The 17,213-nt window shown below is 44.7% G+C and overlaps 1 protein-coding gene across 1 annotated transcript in view; it reads right to left on the reverse strand.

The window, feature by feature from the left end:
• The window catches only part of Col14a1 (collagen type XIV alpha 1 chain), a 181,500-nt gene extending 165,475 nt beyond the window's left edge, over positions 1-16,025 (reverse strand). The window contains exon 1 of the mRNA XM_041672101.1: positions 15,893-16,025. The gene's annotated coding sequence lies outside the window, so the exon portion shown is untranslated. The remainder of the gene's footprint in view (positions 1-15,892) is intronic.
• Between the last annotated feature and the right edge of the window lie 1,188 nt (positions 16,026-17,213).

Consider the following 17,213-nt stretch of genomic DNA (forward strand, 5'->3'; position numbering starts at 1 on the left):
CTAATTACACAATGTTGTGAGGACAGTTACGCTGATTTCCCGCTCCCACTGGCACCAAAGGAATATGCTGTATCGCTCTCCCATCCCAGGGGTTGTGTATCATCTGATTTGAGAGTAAGTATGATTACGAGTCTTGTTCTCATGTGATTTCCATAGCCAGTGGCTTAGCCACTCGTGCACAGCTATAAACAAAACATGGGGCAGAATAACTTAGAGAAAGAAATTATTTCTGCTGAGTTTCCAGAGGTGTCGGTCAACCAGTACGGAGAGAGGAGGACGAATCAGAGGAGCTTGATCACAGCATCAAAGCCCCAATAAGGAATGGAAAATCCGAGAGAAAGACACAGCACCTAAGCACACACCCCAGGGACCCACTTCCTCCCACCAAGCAGGAACTCCCACCATCACCCAGCCATCTGTTGAAGTTTTAAATGCTCCAATGTATTAAACCGCTGATTAACTCAGGGTCCACATGACCTAATTATGTCTGGAAACATACAGACACACCCACAGGTTGTTTTATTGTCTCCGGGATATTGTCTCAATACAGCTAAGATTAACATCTAACAATTAAGATCTTAGGGGCAGGGGAGATGATTCAGTGGTTTAGAGACCTTGTTGATCTTGTAGAGGATCTGGGTGCAATCCCAGAACCCACACAGTGGCTCACAAACGTCTATAAGTCACTCCAGTTCCAAGGCTTTGGATGCCCTCTTTTGACCTCTTGGGGCACATGGTGCACATGTATGCACGCAGGCAAAACACTCATACCCATAAAACAAAATAAGGAAATCCAAAAAAAATTTAAAGCTTGACAATCATTTTAATGTAGTATTTGGCATTCTTTGGCTATTTAATTTTTTTAAACAAAATCCATGTCTTACATTTTTTTCTGAATTGTGAGAAACTTTTACCTACTATTTATTTTAACTGATATCACTTGCACCAATTTTCTAGGTTATTTTTTTACCTTTAAATTTTATTTACAGGGTTTAGGGTTTGTTTAAAGATGGTTCAGTTAAATCATCTGACCAAATGTTTTTCATCATGCTGTCCAATGTCACAGGGAAAATGACCTCTCTCAATCCAAATTTTATTTCTAGTTAACTTTTTAGTTCCAGATAAGAAGGGACTTTTTTGCTAATTTGCTACTCATAACACACACACACACACACACACACACACACACAATACATTGCTGTATAATGATCCAACAGTCTAGATTAATACTACACCTTTACATCTTTTCCAATCTCATTTCATGTGTTTAATACACTTGTAATTAATGCTTCTTTTTTTTCACATTGCATAGACTAAATTTGTATTTTTACCAGCAAAACTTCAAAATTTCACCTTAAGTATATCGCTGGTGACTAGTTGGGGTAAGGTACAGTTCGCTTTCACGTGCTGTTGTTGAGGTTCTTAGACAGTAGGGCAGACACGGGGCTGTGATCCTAGCATGTAGGGAGTGGAAATAGAGAGAGATCAGGAGGAGAGGTTATGTGAGATCCTCCATCAAAAACAAAGCAACCCAGGGTGTGGGAGCCGGGAAGATCATCATGAAAAGGTGATAAAAACATGGGAGTAGGGGTACAAATGTGAGCAGCATGCGTGATATTTATGAATGAAAGTACACAACAAAGCCCATAATTCTATATACTAACTAAAAATCTTAGTTAAAAAAATGAACACTATTTTAAAATGCATTTGTGGTGATGAATTCATAACTACATGGCCCTACTAAAATTAGACATATTCTACAATTAAAATAAATCAATAATGTCATATGCAAATTATGCCTTAATATAGTTTAAAAAGAGATCAGTGCCAAACCCCTTTATGGCATTTCATTCTACTTTTCTTCTTGGTCTTTCACTGTAATGAATTCTTTTGACATTACTTGTAGGAAGTTAAAGCTACCAAGCCAAAAGGAGCCAACCTGGAGTCTGTCTGGTGCTATCAGAGGTTCTGACCATGCCTGGCCAATAAGAAGTGACCAAGCGGTGTTTCCTGAGTGCCTTTTGACCTGGTAGGTCTTTACTTCCCCCAAGTACTAGTTTATCACTGCAGTAGAGACCTACAAAACACAATTATTGTTATTTAAATATCTACATAACTGTAGTAGCCCCAACTTTTGGATCAGTATTGTTGGGGGCTTGTTTGTTCATTTCTGGCCACTCAGACCCAAAATAATCACTCAGAAACTTTATTACTTGCAATACTGTTTGGTCAATAGTTTAAGTGTATTTCTAGCTGGCTCTTATATCCTAAACTAACCCATTTTCATTAATCTGTATATCGCCACAAGGTTGTGGCTTACTGGGAAAAGTTCTGCCATCTGTCTGCTCTAGAGGCTACAAGTCGTCTCACTGACTCCGCCTTTTTTCTCCCAGCATTCAGTTTAGTTTTTCTGCCTAGCTCTATTCTACTAAGCCACTGACTGAAACAGCTTTATTCATTAACCAATAAAAACAACACATATACAGAAGGATGTCCCACACCAGATCAGGCCATTTTGAAGTAGAAATGACAGATCCTGCCACATCGTTAAAAAAGACTTCACTAACTTATACTTAGTGACTCTACATTTAATTTCTTAGTAATTTCTGTCCTTGAAAACAAGAGCAGCTAAAATTTCCATTCTTACATCTCCTAGGAGACTAGTTAAATGTAATCACCTGCCAACAAACTGCTAAATGTCTTAAGCTTTAAAATGCTTGCATGTTCTCTATTGTAGATTTCTTAAAAAGGCAAAATAACATCAAATTAAAGTCACCTGATTGCAACATATAGATTAGATGACTCATTAATAACAGTTGCTATAACTTTTCTTGAAGAGCAAAACTGCTATTGTCTAAGACTTTTTAACTTTGTGTGTGTGTGTGTGTGTGTGTGTGTGTGTGCGCGCACGCGTGTATGGACAAACAACATGTGTCATTGGCCGTTGCCCTCGAAGACTAGAAGATTGGATTCCCCAGAGCTGAAGTTGCAGGTTCTTGGGAGAAGCTGCCAGTGGGTTTGGGGCGGGGGTCCAACGTCCCCAAGAACAGTAAGCAACCTCTGACCCAAATCTCTAGCCCACCTTGTGTCGTTTGTCTTCAAATGCAGAGCAAAAGTTCAGCTGGTTTTCGTTTTTGTTTTTATTAACATAAAAGGTTTGAAATTCTTTTCTAGATTCTCCCCGTGAAGCCCAGGCTGACTTTGATTCTCTTTCCTAATCCTCCCAAGTGCCAGTGATACAGGTGCGAGCCACCATACCAGGTTTATATATTATCTCCACTATTTCTACTTAGAGGCCTTTGATAGCGGGACATCTGGATCAAATCCCTGGTGTAGCAGGAATACACTAGAAGTTGCCCTTTATGTCCCCTGGTTTACAAAGCTGGGCCAGAGACTCTGGCACGTAAGTGTTTAATAGAACACAGGCTGCTTACTCAATCCCAAATGTCTTAAATTGATCTCTTGAACCTTCTTCCAGGCCCAAATACTCTGCTTCTCAATGATGCTAGCTCAGTCTTTGGAACAGATCTAATCTATCAAAACACATAACAACCAAGCTTTAGGCTAGAGGCAGGGATGAGAGATCATTTTTCATCAGCACTGGAAAAACTTCATTGAGTGAGAGATAAGGTCCCTAGGAGACTTAGTCCCTTCCAAGTCTATGAATATCATAGATAGGTAAGCCATCAGGGCAGCCATTAGTTAGTGACTATGACACTAACGCCCCATGACATCCTTAGAGGAGCTTCCTAAGGTTAGACTCTAGCCTCATTCATGGGAACACCTGGGACACGGCCTTGTTACTGGCAGCCACAAATGATCTGCTAAGTTTTGCTGGATGAGGAACGTCAGGCTCACTTGGATCTGAGTCAGGACTAACCTAGGGATTTTCTTCCCATCTCAGAGGCATAGATCTCATCTTGCTTTTCTGGCTTCTTCCAGACCCTCCAGGGTCGTTCTTCTTTGTGATCTATTCTGGAGCCTTACAGATGGAGGCCTTTTCATCAGGGGCCTGAAGATAAAGGAGGAATCTTTCTGCTTGCATCACTGTCTCAGAAGAGCTTTAGAGTGGACGTCAGCTCCTCCAGTTCCAGGGGAGAGATGGGATGCGATGCTAATATTGGGGCCCTTACCCTCACTGAAAATACTGTAGGGGACAGGGGGTAACTGCTTCTCGCGTGCTTCCCACGATGAATTAAGACTTTGGTGATCACACAAACGGGATCATTTGGTCGCATCCCCAGTGCCCTCTGCTCTCCTGAAACAGTGTCACGTGCTGCCAGACTGGCTTCTCCTAGGATTGCACAACACACAAAAGGAGATCCAGGAGACAGTCTCAGCTTGCACCGCCACTGGGGAACTAGCCCTTTGCTACTAATTGCTTTATCCAAATTCCTATAACAGTGACTTTGCATCCAAGGTTTTGAAGACTAAACCAGGTCCCCATGATGCAAGACTTGGGCAATGCTTCATCTCAAGGATCCCAAGATTCTGTCCATCTGTATGAGCCTCCTGCACAGTTCTGGTGCCAGAATCTCATCCTGGACTGAATTCGTGCCTCCCACTGGTGCACTGGCTTACCACAGAACCCCTTTTAACGACTGCCAATCAGGCACCCCCAGTGCAAAGTCTACTCCGAGGAGCTTCCATCCAGGCTCGTGTATCTTCTTGCACTAGTTAGGTATCGTTTTTACACTAATTCCAATGTACGCAGCTAAATTTTCAAGCTACGTCAACAACCAAGGTTGACTTAGGGTTGGCTTGAGAAATCTTGGTGTCAAGATTTTTCTAGCTTGAAAACTAGAAAGTGTCCTATTGTCACCTTTGTCCTGTCCAGTAATCTTTCCCTCCCTGATGCCGATTCATGCACGTTTCCCTGCTCTCCTTTTCACTTGCTTTAGATCTAGTTGAGTTTTATACGTCTTGGCTCTGGCTGGGATATCTCCCTATAATTTTTTCTCGGCATATCTGGATTTTCGTATATTTTTATTTTACTTGCACGCTGTCACGTTATCTCAGTTCCAAACTGTCTCTTTTCCATTTATAAGAAATAAATTTTGTGTTTCCAACACAAAATACACAGGCTGAGGATTTGCCCAATTTGAAGTTTTGAAAAAATTGTCAATTCTGTTGCTTTTTTCCCATCTTATTTCTATGTTTGTTATTAATGGCTACTTTCTGTTTTAACTGTCGTTGGACAGCAAAACATCTTTCTTTGTTGTTCACCATTGTTTTGTCTAATCCTTCATCAGTACGACGTCATCCTTTCTTTGCCACTGAACACGTTTTGACAGCATCACATAAGCTTTCGTTTCCCTTTTAGCCCAAGTTACTACAGGGAAGGCAGTAAAATGAATCTTCCTTGGTATGGCAGTGCCAGCCTGTGATGCCAGCACTTGGGACACACAGGCTGGAGAATCAGGTGTTCAAGGCTGAGCACTGCTACTGTTTGAGAGTAGTCTGAGCTATAGGCAGCTTTGTCTTCAGACTTAATAATAAGCCATAATGCTATACGCTGTTAAAGTAATATAACTCATCCACACTTCAACCTCACTATTCTGGTTTTATAGCAGAATGATAAAGTATATCTGGAAGAATATATAAGAACATATAACTCTTTTCTTCGTGTAACTGACTCGTAAAGAAATCATAGGAGAGGCAGAATGTTCAGTGATATTATCTGCATAGCAATTGAAGTTGAATTAATTGATTACAGGTTAGTTAAAGAATCCAAAGGGATTGAGCAGTTTTTGTGTACAAGGGTTTGAGAAGATTCCAAGAGACAGCCTCATTCTCTTCGGATTAATATATCCCTCAATCAGCTAATCATCCATGGATCTGCCCATCACACACAAAGAAAAATATAGCAACAAAATCTTTCCCAAATGAAATACTCATTCTAAGAATTCCTTCCCAAACATGCTAAACCTAGGCTTCAAGGAAACAAGTCAAGGAAACAGACCACATCTGTCCCATAGGCTCTTTAATACCAGACTGTGTGCATCGTATCGTGTCAGTCTATTGTAACACAGGAAAAAAAGATCCCTTCCGAAGTCATATCAGGGCAAGAGCCTTTTTGTATATTTTTTACCAATTGCAATTGCAGCGCAATTCCTGTTCCCTGGTGTTGCATGACAACAACTAGCATGTGGCATTGGGGGTGAATATATTTCCAACGCTGTAACTAATTAAGTACCTACTGCACCCCTTCGTCAGTCTGGGCATAAACAGTCTAAGTTACTAGACTGGAGATAAAGCAGTATACAGAGCCTGTCTTTAAATTCTTTTTGTTGTTTGCTTTAAATTAGGATTAGCAGCAGCATGTCGGGAGAAGTAGGATCTTAATTTTCCCACGCTTTTCTGCCAAGTCACCAAACTTCTGGACAGAGAAGTGGAGACAAGAAAAGTCTCAATTTCTATTTAAGTGCCATGAAATATTTTAACATTTACCCAAAAAATGTCAAAGTTTCTTTTGTTGAAACTTTGCCTGAGAGTCTGAATAAACAAATAACTCTGCTTTGATATTTCTTTTCTTCTTTTCCTTCTTCTCAAATATTCTGAAAGCAGAAGGCACAAATCAAATCTGAGGAGAGATGATATTGCATTGCGTAAGTGTGGTCAAAGCACTGTCATAACCTGACAAACAGCTTTAAGCCAGTCCTATCAGTGCTAATTCAGCCTGCTTCTACCTTGTGTATTTTTTTTTTATCAAATCTCATTTGTGCAGTTAGGTTTGATAAAGAGCAAAAACTCAAGGGAAGCCATTAACCAATGCTTACAGTTATTCAAAGAATTCTCAGCTCGGCACACAGCTGGTTTTATCAAAAGGCCTTCAAATGTTTATTCAACAGTTATATCTCTTGCCAAAACTTACACATATACACAACCAAATCTTGAAGAGTATTCCCACCAATCATTGTTTATAAACCTTACAAACTTACACAGAATTGTTCTTAGCAACTTGGTATACAGATGCTGGTGACCCAGGGGATGAGAGAGATAGCTATTTATGGCACTGGAACTATCATTCTAACACTCATTGAGAGTCCTTGCTATATAACCAAAGTGGAGTCCTTGGCGCTAAAGAAGGTAGACAACATCACACTATGTGTTCCCCTTAGGGAGCTCCCTTACAATTCCATTATAGAGCAAGATTGCAAGCTAAATGCAAAGCTAACAGAAGTATGAAGTGGCATGGAACATTAGCACAAGCCCGGTGGCATGCCAGACATTCTACGTTCTTCGTCAATGATATATGTACGGTAATGTCTGTCTTTGAAAAATGAAGTCATGACATTTGCAGAAAAATCAAAAGAGCTAGAAAATACTCCGTTAAACAAGCACCTTAGACCCCAAAAGACAGATGCTGCATAATTATATACAAAGACTAAATTTTAATTTTCATATATGTGTGTGGAGGATGGAGTATGGATCATAAACCCAGAGAGGCAACCATGAAGTGGGAAATGATGTCTTAAGAATGGTAAGTAAGAGCTGGGAAGTAGGGGCTCACGCCTTTAATCCCAGCACTCAGGAGGAAGAGACAGGTGGATCTTTGAGTTTGGCGTCAGTCTGGTCAACAAAGTGAGTTCCACAACAACAAAGGCTACATAGAGACACCCTGTCTCAGAAAAGAAAAGAAAAAGGAAAAGAAAAGTAAGGAAAGGAAAGGAAAGGAAAGGAAAGGAAAGGAAAGGAAGGGAAGGGAAGGGAAGGGAAGGGAAAGGAAAGGAAAGGAAAGGAAAGGAAAGGAAAGGAAAGGAAAGGAAAGGAAAAAAGAAAAAGAAACGAACTTTCAGGCTGGAGAGTTAGCTCAATTGTTCTTGTGAAGGATTAAATTCGATTCCCAGCACCCAAAAGACATAGATGGAAGCAAAACACTCATATGAATAAAATAACTCTAAAAATAAAGAGAATAAGTAGGAGAGAAGAGAGGGTAATAGAATATATGCGACATGAAGGCAGGAGGGTGGGGGGAAGGAAGGGGACCAGCAAGAGTATGGGGATGGCATTACAAAACAATATGGAGATGCCAGGCTGAAAACCATTGCCTTTTACACTACTTTTTAAAAAACTAATGTAAAAAGAAAGATGATCACCATAATACACAGATAGACTCAGAGAGTTCTAATTTGGGCCCCTGGGCACCAGGTTAATGGAGAGGAAACGGAAACGGTGATAAGCAGTAATCTGCTACTTGGGCAGATGCTAAAGGAAGAAGGCAAACAAAGAACCTCTGTCTCCCCCATATGAAGGGTATACGGCCAACTTGGCAGAAAGGTTGAAGCCAACACTGAAGGTCCAGATAATTACAAAGGCGGCCGGGACTCGCTTGTGTGAACTACTGGAGACAGTTCCGAACACATCCCTATCCAGTTTTTAATCTGAGAAAGAACTTCGTGCAGGTTGAAATGATCAGCTCTCTGTCGATATGGCCACCTGACTCGAGAATCATTCACAGGCTTTTGAGGGGGGCGGGAAGGCTTTGCAGTTGTGGACAAGTCTGTACAGAGCAGCTTTGAAAGATTGGGAATATCTGAGTATGGTTTAGACCCAAGAGAACGAAGAATAAGAGGTGTGTGTACCAGATGTCTTTCTGTGTTATATTTAAAGAGCCTTCATGCAGAAGCTAAAACTGGGTTCTTTGGCGCACCTTCTGAAAAGAGAAGGTTTGAACTGATGCAAATTTAAAAGTCCAACATTGAGAATAGTTCACCTTCCTCTGTAAAGAGTGGGATCACAATCTGAGTGAGTTTTCCAACTTGGGGGATCAGGATAAAATGGTTTTTAGGGTGTCTGCCTCAGGTCTATTTTTGCAATATTGTTTGTTCATGGTTCTTTGTTTATTTGTCGTAGCAGTTCCTTGTTTGTTTGTTTGTTTGTTTGTTTAAGACGTGAACTTCAAGCTTGTGGGGTAAAGCAGTTGGCGACACTTTAAGGACAAGAGTTCCAGCACCCCCAAACGGGGTAAGAGGGTATGACAGTGGCCTTTAATCCCATCTTGGGGAGGAGAGACAGTGGAACCCCGGAGTAAGCTAAGGCCACAAGATCTGTGTTCAAGTTAGAGACCCTACTTCAATATCCAAGCTAGAGAATGATCAAGGAAAATGCCTACAGTCTACTTTAGACCTATATACGCATATGCATACATGCATGCGAATACACACACACACACACACACGTTCCCACATACATGCAAACATGGATACACACATAAACATGTATATTATACAATGATACACCTCAAGAAAAGACAAATCCTCGCATGCGTACAGGCCAACCTGATCTAGAAATCCCTCAGTAAGTTCCTCTGACTCTAGCCTGTGTTGAGTTGACCTGTGAAGCTAACCTTCACAGTGCTGCTTCCAAAATGTCAAAAGAACTGCCCTGATTCCTTCATGAGGGATGCTTTACTGAAAAAAAATTAGTCTCACCTGGAGCTGAGAACAGTTTTATGGGTGGCACCATCAACCAGGCCTCCGAGGAACAACAGCAGCTCCTCAGCTAGATCGGTGGCCTTTAGAATTCTTTGCCTTTCTGGATATTGGCACCAGAGGACATCTGGATGACATTTAAAAGCATAGCTTAACAAATTCAATATACTTAATAAGCAATCGATAAATACCAATTAATTATCATTGAGTGTCTAGGGATAATGATGTGCAGTTCGAAGGTGAATATGGTGCATGGATTACAGTTGGCTTCAGGTAACCAGGGCTTGAAATTAGCGGTCACCTGCCAGTTGTGAGCCGCAGGGCCAGATGACCCAGAGGAAAGTGCAGTTTTCTTCTCCCATAGCAGAGGGTTTCCCAGAGGGGTTCACTTTTCACTAATTCATCCTATGAGGTTAGCAACAGCCTTGTGAGTCAGTCAGCTGCACAAGAGCCGGTACAAACCAGTCTCAGAAGCCCAGCCATTCTGTGAGTTGGAGAAATAGTCACGTAGCCAATGTGCTTGCCACACAAGCAGAAGGGTCTCAGTTCCAGCTCCAGAACCCACATACGAAACTCAAACACGATAGCATGTGCTTGTAATCTCAGTTCTGGGGAGGCAGAGACTGGAGGATGTCTAGCCAGCCAAACTGATGTAATTGGTGTGTTCTGGGCCAATGAGAGACCTCATCCCAAATAAAAATAAATGTAGACTGCTCTTGAGGAATGCTTTCTAAGGTTGACCTCTGACCTCCATGCTCATTCACTCCTGAGCACATCCTGACTCATACAAGCATGTGTATACACACATATACGGCGGGGGTGCCTTGCCACTCTTAAACTAGACATGTAAATTTTGAAATAGAAGCCAGAGCCATTCCAGAAGCACAGCAAGTTAGTGACAGCTACTTGACACAAGAATGTCCCATCATCTGTCTTCCCTCACAGCTTGCTTTTTAAGGACTGCAGAGCTTCTTCACCAAAGAGATGGGAGTTTAACTTCCTCACAGCCTATGGCCATCCTCAGTAGTGGGCCAACTCCACTTCTCACCTTCCATTCAGGAGGCTTCCCTGGTCTCCCCACTGAGAGCCACAAGGCTTTCCCCTGACACCTCCGATGCTAACCTCTGCTCTTCACTCTATATGCTCATCACTGGACTATAGTTATTAACTGCATTTCTGCTTTCAGAAATGCATTTGCAATACCGCACTTTGAATATTTAGCACAAGATGCTGGGCTGGAGAGAAAAACAATTTTTTTTTTTTTTTTTGGTTTTTCGAGACAGGGTTTCCCTGTGTAACAGTACTAGCTGTCCTGAAACTAGGTCTTGTAGACCAGGCTGGCCTCAAACTCACAGAGCTCCCGAGTGCTGGGATTTAAGGCGTGCGCCACCACCGCCAGGCTATTTTTTTTTTAACCTCAGTTCAGTGTGCTCCTCACCACAAAAGCAGAGGCAGAAAGCCATCCAGAAGCATATCTTTCCACAACTGTGTCTCCTGACTGCCCACCCAGACCTGCCTACCACATTCTGATGGACTTAGCAAAGGCTAGCCTCCTTCTGCAATAATTTTTACAAGCCGCTCAAGGAAAATGTGGGAGAAGAATCTGAACACAACTCCCTAAATGTTTTGAGCAGCCACTAACAGAAAAATGCAAGATGAGAGAGAACTGGTCTAGAGCCAGGCGTGGTGGCTGATGCCTGTGTTCCCAGCACACAGGAGGCTGAGACAAGAGGGCTGCTGTGAGTTCGGGCCAGCAATAACTACATAGGCAGTGGCAGCTGAGTTACACAGTGAGATTCTGTAGAGGCAGGAGAGTGGAAGCAAGATTGCTCAACAGGTCATGTATGTGTCATGTAAACCTGGTGACCTGAGTTCAAGCCCTAAGTCCGACAGTAAAAGGAGGGGACTACCTCCAGAAAGTTGTCTTCTGACCTCCACATGGGTGCAGGGCAGCTGTACACGCACACACACGAACATACATGTTCACACACATCACATAAGGGGAAGATGGGAAAAAAAGAAGGGAAGGGTTGCAGGGTGCTTCCAACAGTGATGGAATTTGGGTCTCTAGGCTCCGTACTCCAGCTTGTACTCTTGGCTCTCATAACGCCCCACAGACAAGCCTTCCTCGTCACGATTCCCACAAAAAAAAGGAGCCCCCCCCCAAAAAAATAAAACTGTAGACCTTTTCAAGAGGAAAATAAGAGAAGAGAATGAAGTAGGAGAAGAAAGAAACCACTTTTGTCAACCAGACTCTTTGAAGTAAGCTTGGTCCTAAGCGGCCCCTAGATCCCTCTGTCTGCTTCAGCACCAGAGCACGTGACCTCAGCTTACACCATCCACTCCAGTTCCAGACACACATCCTAGTGCCTCCCCCAGCAGAGAAACTGGAAGAAAAACTACCCAGAGTGATACGGACACTGCAGACTCCTCTGGCCTTTTCTCTAATTGTTTCCAAGTCACTTGCTAGACTTGTGACCCCAGAGGAGGCCATATTTCCCTGGAGCTCAGGGGCTTTGTCCCAAAAAGGGAAATCGCATTTATGTCCCAATATAATGAGAAGATAGTGTCCTTTTTACATAGAAAGGAAGAGATACCGGAATGTGCCAATATCTCTGCTATAGTCTGGGTTATAAATGTCACCCAAAGGACCAATGTATTAAGGGCTTGACCCTTTGGGAGGCCGTAGAAATTATAAGAGGAGTCTACAGAAAGGCTTCTCAGAAAGCCCCTTTCCCCTTCTCTCCTTTCACTCCCTGGTTCACAATGGAAATGATTTTGCTCCACTGTGTGCTACAACTTGAAGTACTGCGGGCCACAGGCCCACAGCGTCAGAGGCAACTCATCATGGACAAGACCTCCTCAGCCATGAGCCAAAGCACATCTTTCCTCATTATAATTATCTCAATTATTTTGTTTTGGTGACTAAAAGCTGAGTAGCACAGCTTCTAAAACAGACAGATAAACAACGCACACAGATCATTATCCCCGTGAGAACAAGCAGCAGCCTACACTGGGAGTTCAATGTATAAAAGAGTGACTGGCCCCCTGCCGCTGTTTATTTACTTATATGGAGTAAAAGAGAATGATTGCTTCCTTGACATCCAGAACTATCGGGCGCATATTTTCTACGGCAAACGTAAACTTTTATCGCTTCCCTTTAAACTTGCTTCCTGACATCCCCGCCCCAGCCGCCTGTCCCTTGGGCGATCATCTAGAGTGTCCCTGCGCTGATGCTGTAATGGCAGTGTGTTAGCTCAGTGGTGCTCAGAGCACAACCCCAGTGCGCAGGATTCAAGCAGACTTAAAGAAACAGTCGCTTTTGCTCTGCGTTCCGGGGGAGCAGAGGTCATTTGGCTGAATTTGACTGAAAGTGGCTCCAAAGGAGCTGAAGTCACATCTCTGCAGAGATGTCAACTGCAAACAGGCCAGAAGAAAGGAAAAGAAGGCGAAACAAAGAGAGGCGATCTCTGTGCGCCTTAGTAGGGGACAGTGGGAAGTAAGACTGAAGAAGGGGTGCCCTGTGGGGTCTTTCTTGTGAGTTAGGGGCTTCCCAGACTTGCATGCTAATCCTCTCATTTGTGCAGCCCCCGATGGTTCTGGAAATCATGGAAGACCAGAGACTTCTCTGCAAACTTCAGCTGGACTGTTAAAGCACCAGGATCCGGGCCAAAGAGCTCCTCCCATCCATCCTGAAGCCTGGGAGCCATCCAAACTACTCCAGGAACACTGACAGGTTCCAAGGAACCCTGCCCAGAGAATTAATTATTCAGAGGCCTCACAAGGGTGGCTCCTGTCCTTTCCAGGGACCTGGAGGAGGTCAGGGCTGCAGTGGAGGTTCAGGGTTGTTCTGGTTCAGAGTTCCTCAAGCAGGAGAGTGTGCCCAGTGTCTATTAAAAGGCTAAGAAGATACCCTATGCACCATGGATAAAACCTAAAGATATCTCAGTGGGTGAAAAAAATCAATCACAAAGGACCATATAAAAGCTCCATTTATATGAAATGCCCAGAGGTGCGGTGACAGAAAGATTTGGGAGTTACTGACCAAAGGTATAAGTTTTCTTTTGGAAATTCTAAAAACATTCCACCTCTTTTGAGAATTTTTAAAAATATGTGTATATAGTGTTTGGAGATACATGTGTGCATGGGGGGGACACAGTGTGTGGGGATGGGATGTGTAGGGAGGTGTGTGTGGAGGTGTGGATATGTAGGGGGATATGTTGTGTGTGCGCATATGTGTGTATGTGGTGTGCTGGGAATGTGTGTGTGTGGATATGGGGTGATGGGTGTGGGTGTGTATTGGTGTGTGAGTTTGTGGGGAATGTGTATGTGTGCATATGTGTGAGTGTAGATGTGATGTGTTGGGGATGTATATGTGTGTGCGAATGGGTGTGGGTATGAGTGTGTATGTGGGGTGTGTGTTGTGTATTGTGGGGGGGGGTGAGTATGAAGTGCCCATAGAGACCAGAAGAGACTATCAGATCCCCGGAGTTGGAGTTACAGGTGGCTGTAAGGCACCAGATATCCTTGCTGGGAGGTAAACTCAGACCTTCTATAAGAGCAACGGGTGTTCTTAGCCACTAAGCCATGTCTCCAGGCACCTAAAATCATTCTTAATTTGAGATGTTGACTGCCCTCTCTAAATATACTAAAAGCCTTTGCATTATACATTCTGAATGTGTGGGCTGTATCCTGTGTGGAATGATCCTCGAGAGAACTGTTCAAAACACAAAGAAACGGACAGGGTGGTATAAGCCTGTAATACCAGCACTGAGGGGACTAATGCAAGATGGTCCTAACCAATCTGGGGTACATGATGAGTTTCAGGCTAGCCAAAGCTACAGAGTAACAACCTGTTCCAAGAAAGCAAATAACAAAACAAACAAAAACCCACCAGAGAAAGTTACTCCAGAAAATGGCATTGAGCCTGGGTTCAACTAAAGCCCATCTGAGTTATTGTCTTAACCTCAAATCTAAATCCCATCCATCCATCCACCCGTCCACCCACCTACCTGTCACTAATGTAACAGTAAGGCTACATGCAGAATTGGAATCCCTCATCAGCAACAGAACACCCAGTCTCCTCGTTACAGCCACCCCAAGTCTGCTTGCTCCTTCATCCTATAAAGAAGGGCCCTCTTGGCCCTTGATGGAAGCTGCATTCCAGGGCCTCCAACAAATGAGGGTGGAGAAAACTCCATTTTCATCTCTCTTTACTATCAGGTAACAGAAGGCTGACTCGTATGTCCCTCCCTCCTGTCCCTACTGCTGCTACCAGTCAGGAACTCTCCAAATCTGCAGCCCAGTCTAAAGCCAGGTGTTGGCTCACACCAGTGATCCCAGCTCTTGAGAGGTGGAGACAGAAGGAACGGGAGCTCAAGGCCTTTCTTAGTTAAGGAGAAAATTTTAGACCAGCCTGGACTACATATGACACCGCCTAAAAATAAATACATCTTTCTTAGGACTAGAGACAGTTTTAGAAGTCATTTTCGGGTGGAGGCAGGGTAGGGGTGGGGGATGGAGGGCGATGAGGGTGGGGATGCAGACTCCTGTGGGAACTGCATGCAAGCTTCTTCAGGGGCACTCTTCGTGGCGAGCTGAAAGCTCTCCTGGACCTAAACTAAGCAACCATGAGCTCTCCAGCAACAAGACTAGCTTCCCTCCGAGCCCACAGGAACTCAGCACCAAGTCTGCATAACTCCAAACGTTGGCCAGTCACTAAGGCTACCCAAATGGCATAACCTCGCCCTGCCCCCCAGCCTGTGCACACTGGATGGCAAAGCCCAGCTTCTGCAGATGCCTCGGATGCCCAGAGGCTGAGCGCAAGGAGTTCGCAAAAATAAAAGAAAAATTAAGTGAAGAAGGTTCGCGAAGCATCTTAGCAGCAACCCAAGGAGCGTGGTAGCCCTCTACCCTCTATGAGCTCTGCCAGGCTGTTCCTCTTTCCGTTCAGCGCCTGGCCCAAAGCTGGTAGCATGTGCGATAGTACAAGGAATCCCTGGGTAAGTTGTCTCCACTGACAAGTCTCCTAAACAGCGTAGTGCTCTTTACGCACACAGGGCTTCCAACCAAATCCCTAAGCCCCTGTCAAAAGATCACTCCGGAGCCTCCGCTGTAGTGGAGCAGCCAAATGCAACTAGTTCCTGCCCAGCGCCCACCGCACCCAGACTTCATGGGGAAATCCCCAGAGAGAAACAGAAGATTCCTTTGCTCGCCGCACACCGGTCACTCAACGCCTTGCAATCTCTTTGCCCCGTGGTCCCAGAGAGGCATCATCTATCTGTGTGCATTCTCCTATCTCACCCCTAAGATTCCCAGGCCATCCCGTGGGCACACGTGCGGCGGGAGGTTCTGGAAACCGCATTCGTCTACAGGTGGCTCACTTTCTCTGACTTTCTTTCTTCACCTATAGACTTTGCAAAGCCGAAACACAGAACAGTAGAGAAAGGCGGACTGACCTGTGCAGGGCAACTTTCCAGCCCAAGTTGGGGACCTCTTGGCGCCTAGGGAGGGTTTGCCGCCGGTTGGTTCTTAGCAGACCACTGCCCTGGCTCGCTTCCCTCGGAGTACCCTTTCTTAATTAGCTTCTCTTTCCTGTTGCTCACTCTGTCCTCTCCTTGTCCCTCTCCCAGCCGCCTCCTCCCCTACAGAGCTATCCCCTCCTCGCTTGCCCGGGATCAGATAAGAGGAATGGAACAGCAGCGCGAGCCAATTATAAAGCCGAAGGTGGCCTCGGGGGCGGGAGGTGGGGGGGAGACAGACCCCCCCACCTTCCCTCCTCCTCCTCCTCCTCTCCAGCATCTCCGCCCCGCTGGAGTTGCAGAGGAGCCCGCCCCCACGCCTACTAACCCCCCCCCCCCCCCCCCGTGCCTGGCAGCCGACCCAGGTGCGCGTGGCAGCCGGGTGCAGAGCAGGAATGATTAGGCTGCAAGTGACCTGTGTCCCCAGATCCTAAACCAGAGCCCCAGGTCACTTTGAGAGAGCTCCGGCACTCCTGATTTCAGTCCAGACTCCAAAAGATCCCATCCCCAAAAATGAGCCTGGTCGTCCTGCAGGGATCTCCTCTCCTTTGCCCCTCAAGTCCAAGGGACCAGCACAGCAAGGCCCCCACGAGTAGACTTTGATGTGCAGGGGAATCTACTGCAGGAATGTTAAATAGGAGGGTTTTCTTCGTCGTAAAAACTACATATGAACAGTTTATTTCGTGCGGTTGGACTTTCAGATAGATTTCCCTTTCCCCCATGCATAGAGATTATAGTCAGTAGAGTTGGGATCCCAGGGACTCAGCGTCTATCAAAACCCTGGGGCCCTGGTCCGTGCAGGCCACGCCCTTTGAGAAGTCCTGCCCCGGGACAACAAGAAGAGGCACTCTAGAGCCCTCGGTGTCTAGAGAACTAGGCCTGAGTTCTCGCCTTCTGGGTGCTCTTTGAAAAACCGTCTTTCCATTTTTTTTTAATTTATTTATTTATTAAGGATTTCTGCCTCCTCCCTGCAACCGCTTCCCATTTCCCTCCCCCTCCCTCATCTGCTCGACCGTCTTTCCATTTTTATGTCAGGCTAGAAAAAGCCCAAACATTCACCATCATACTAGAAGTTGTTGTTGGCCTAAACGGGGGGGGGGGGAGGGGGGAGGAGGTCCCCGCCTGGGAGGAGCTGCATACACGCCGACTATTTAGCAAGGCTTTACTTTGCGAGAAAAGACCAAAATGACTATGATTTCATCAGTTCCCAGCGCAGGGGGTAGAGAAAAGTAAGAAGCACTCTCTTAAGTTCCCGGAC

This window comes from Microtus oregoni, unplaced genomic scaffold, assembly GCF_018167655.1.
Source record: "Microtus oregoni isolate MIOR12 unplaced genomic scaffold, Mior012 000022F_ref0000154, whole genome shotgun sequence".
In the NCBI taxonomy this organism is placed as follows: domain Eukaryota; kingdom Metazoa; phylum Chordata; class Mammalia; order Rodentia; family Cricetidae; genus Microtus; species Microtus oregoni.